Source organism: Lathyrus oleraceus, chromosome 7 (assembly GCF_024323335.1).
Source record: "Lathyrus oleraceus cultivar Zhongwan6 chromosome 7, CAAS_Psat_ZW6_1.0, whole genome shotgun sequence".
Lineage (NCBI taxonomy): Eukaryota > Viridiplantae > Streptophyta > Magnoliopsida > Fabales > Fabaceae > Lathyrus > Lathyrus oleraceus.
Genome location: NC_066585.1, coordinates 411,227,557 through 411,231,882, shown reverse-complemented (window position 1 = coordinate 411,231,882; position 4,326 = coordinate 411,227,557). Strand labels below are relative to the sequence as shown.

At 40.0% G+C, this 4,326-nt stretch overlaps 1 non-coding gene across 1 annotated transcript; it reads right to left on the bottom strand.

The window, feature by feature from the left end:
- Positions 1-3,085: 3,085 nt before the first annotated feature.
- Positions 3,086-3,191, bottom strand: LOC127109493 (small nucleolar RNA R71). The gene has a single exon (XR_007796771.1). It is a non-coding gene; the product is annotated as a small nucleolar RNA R71 (small nucleolar RNA).
- Between the last annotated feature and the right edge of the window lie 1,135 nt (positions 3,192-4,326).

Genomic DNA, 4,326 nt, shown 5'->3' with positions numbered 1-4,326 from the left:
GAATATCTTAGCATCGAAGCTGTCTGGTACGGATCCGGGGCCATAAAGGGGTAGGCGAAGAATTTCACCCAACTACTCGACCGTAAACTCATGGTCGACATTATACAACCTGAAAGACATAGTTCCTCCAAAGTACATAGTTGTACCCATCCAACCCTTTTTGAGATTGAACTCAATTGTGCTCAGAAATTCTAATGTGATGCGCTTAAAAGTTGGCGCTTCACAATGGCCAAACTCCAGCATTCCAAGCACATGAAACATCCTATCTAGTTCTTCAGACATACCTAATTGAAAAAGAGTGTCGGAGAAAAGGTACCTGGTCGGAGTGATTTTCCGTTTGATATGCGATGCGTACCTCCGTTCATGCTTCGGATTATCAAAAATTATGTCATGTGAATTGGGATGACGGATTGTCCGTTTCCTTGGACGGGATGATTCCGCGTCCGCTTGCTTCCCTTTGGAGACTCTTTTTAGCGGCATTCTTGCTTCCTGAAATATAAATTATCACCCAATTTTTTTTAAGGAAAACGGAAAAAGATTATCGTAGCATTGTAGAGGATGGTGAGTAGAATAACTTTTGTGAAGGATGCCGGCACTTTGGACAGGAAATGACGGTAAAGTTTGGAGCTTTTTGTGAGTTAGGTTATGGAGGAATGTAGAGAAAGTGTGAGGAAGGAGAAAGATAATGAAATAATGAAGGAAGGTGATGAAGAAAAATCAGAATTTATTGGTGGATAGTGGGTAAAAAGTGTTTAATTGGTGAAAAGTTCGTTTGGGCCCCACAAAACACAAAATTCAAAAATTTGAAAAATATGGTTGTTGGGCCTGACACGGGTCGTGTCAGGCCATGATAACGCGAAAATACATCAGATATTTGCCTTGATTTACACTCAAAGATCACACCATTTTAATTAATATCCCGATTATTCCGCAAGTATTCGAGTTGTTTTTGTAGGTATTTAAATCTCTAAGCATTAATGAGTAAAATGAAGAAAAGGAAGAAAAAGAAGAAGAAACAGACGAGAAAGCACAGGAAAAAGCAGAAAACCAGAATGCAGAAATTGTTGATGTGACGACCATCACAGATTCATGACGACCGTCACGACCCAGCCTGTGACGACCGTCACGCGGCCAGAATTTACGCTTTGAAACAGTCAATCACAGACACCCAAACGTGCCTAAAATATCTCCAACAACATGACTCCCCCAGATTCCTCATTCAAACCAGTCCTCCTTAAATTTCTCAATCGCCAAGACCTAAAGGAGCAATATATAAAGGACCAAAGTTGGAAAAATTGGGGATGCCTACATCTACACTTACGCTCTGCAATTGATTTTTACAGCATTCTAGCTTTTTAGTTTATTTTCTTTTCAACAACTTTGTTTCCGTTGCCTTAGTTCATTCACATTTTTTTTAGAATTCCCGTTTTCTCCTTTCCTTTCCGTTTTCCAGTTAGCGATAGTAGTAGTTTCCTACACTGGGGAACTACTACAGTTTATTTAATTTTAGTAAGCAATTTGTATTGAAGAAGCAGAAGCCTACCGACTTGTGGAGGACTGCTCAAGTACTCCGAGATTCGTTATACTCTGTTACTTCGATTGCCAGGTTTTTATTGAATTATTATTTTTATTGCCCAATTATTATTATAATTATGTTTGCCGCAATGTTGATCTGTTTATTCTCTGTGTTTGCCTTATTTAACATGTCCGGCTAAATTACCGGTATCGGTATGTAGCAATTTAATTAGATGGGATTTAATAATAATCGGTGAAAACTCTTTTTCTCAAACAATCTTTTAGGCTGAAGTTTTTAATCTAAATTTAATTAACTTTATCACAAAAGTGTGAGAAGCTATTTAATACGATTTTTCCACGAGAGTGGGAAATTAATTAAGGTGAGAACCAACAATCGCGTGAGCGTGAGGCTCGAGCTGGATAGTAAAAATTAGGCATTGTGTTTAAAAACAGTGAGAGCACTTTAAAATCAATTAGAACTTATTTATTTTCAAAAATTATTTTTAACTTCAAATGGGACAACGAGAGCGTACATTCTGACTTAAAGCTATAGGCCGAATCAACAATCACGAGAGTGTGAGATAAAGCTTTTTAAATAAATATTTTCTACTGAGAGATATTTGGCATTTAAACTATTCACCGGTGACTTATCGAATCCCTGACAATTAATGCGTTGCATACTGATTCCTTCCATCAATTCTTTCTTAAAACTAAATTTCCCCTAGATTTACTATTCTGCCCCCGAACTTCTACTAATCAATTCCCTTAGCTAAACATAGTGACGTTAGTAACACTAGTTTGACCATAGGTCCCTGTGGGATCGATATCTTTTAAAACTAAAGCGACTGGACTGTGCACTTGCAGTCAAGTACCCGATAGACTATATTTTGTATATAGTCACGATAAGCATCAAGTTTTTGGCGCCGTTGCCGGGGACCTGTTTTAGTCGAATAGTGTGATTCTTTCGTTGCACGGTATAAACTAAGGTAAAAATAAAAACTAATTTACTCTCCCTTATTTCCCTGATTGTATGCCAAGTACTCGCTCACAGGGCGATAACTTAGCACCACCAGTCCCAGAATTAGAGAGTTTCTTATACGTAAGATGCCAAATACACGAATATCAACAAAAGTACGATATTCCTGATATCTTCTCTCCTCCTAAACCAGAAGAAAAACCAACCATGGCTAAAGAAGGACCACAAAATCGTCCTCTTAAATTCTACGCTACCCCGCCTCAACAAGAACCCCACAACAGCATTGCTGCCCCTGTTATCAATCGAAACGATTTCGAGCTGAAACCCTCACTATTATCAGCCGTCCAACAACATCAATTTGCTGGAAATCCTACGGACGATCCTAATGAACACCTGACCAAGTTTGTGCAGTATGCAGATACTGTAAAGGCGAATGGTGTATCTCAAGATGCGATAAGATTGCGCCTCATTTCTTTCTCACTAAGAGACAAAGCTTAGGCTTGGTTGCAATCCTTGCCATCCAACTCAGTTACAACATGGGAAGAACTGAAGAACGTTTTCTTATCCCGATATTTTCCGCCGAGCAAAACTGCTATGCTGAGAGCTCAATCAACGGATTCAGGCAAAAAGATGTAGAATCTCTCTACGAAGCGTGGGAGAGATACAAGTACATAATGAGGACATGTCCACATCACGGTCTCGAAGACTAGGTGATCATTCACACATTTTACAATGGGCTTCTGTATAACACAAGACTGACAGTAAACGCTGCCGCGGGTGGTGCACTTATGGATAAGCCATACAACAAAGCCTATCAACTCATTGAAAGCATGGCCCAAAACCATTGCCAATGGAAAGGTTAAAGAGCTCCAGTAGAAAAGTCCCAGACGAAGGGTGGAATGTACAAAATCAATAGCCTTGACCATGTTCATGCAAAGGTAGATGCCCTTGTCCAAAAATTAGATAACTTGACCATACCACCCGCAGCCACCGTGGCTGCTGTAACTCCAAACTGTAAGTTATGTGGAAACCCTGGACACATTGCACAAGAATGTCAAATATTGGCAGGAGTCCCAACCGATCAAGTGAATTACACACAAGGAAATCCGTATTCGAATACCTACAACCCAGGTTGGAAAAACCATCCTAATTTCTCGTATAAGAATAACAACACCCTGTATGCACCTGACCAAGCACCAGTTGTTCCGCCTGGATATCAAAAGTCAGCTAATAATGCTCCTAACATGCCTAGGAAGTCAACTCTCGAATTAATGATGGAAAGCTTCATAGCTGACCAAGCTCAGACAAACAAAGACTTCTTGAACCAAAACATACATACTCGCGAGCAACTCAAACAACTAGCGAGCAAAGTAGACGCCTTAGCCACCCACAATAAAATGCTTGAAACACAAATTTCACAAGTGGCTCAACATCAAGCATCTACAGCCGCTCCAGCTGGAACATTTCCTGGACAGCCGCAACCTAATCCAAAAGGACATGCAAATGCCGTTATACTGAGGAGTGGAAAAGAAGTAGACGGACCCGTAGATCCAAGACTCCAAAACCCTGCCATGTACCAAAAACTAGATATAACCTCAACTGAGCAGGTGAATGAACCAAAGGAAACAAAATATAATACCCGAGAGGCCGAAGAGAAAGAGAAACCTTATGTGCCTCCATCTCCTTATAAACCACCCATTCTGTATCCCCAAAGACTCAAAAGTTCTAAATCTGCGAGTCAATTTAGGAAATTTTTTTAACTTCTGAAGCAACTAAACATTACGATACCCTTTACAGAAGCCATCACACAAATGCCCTCCTATGCCAAATTTCTT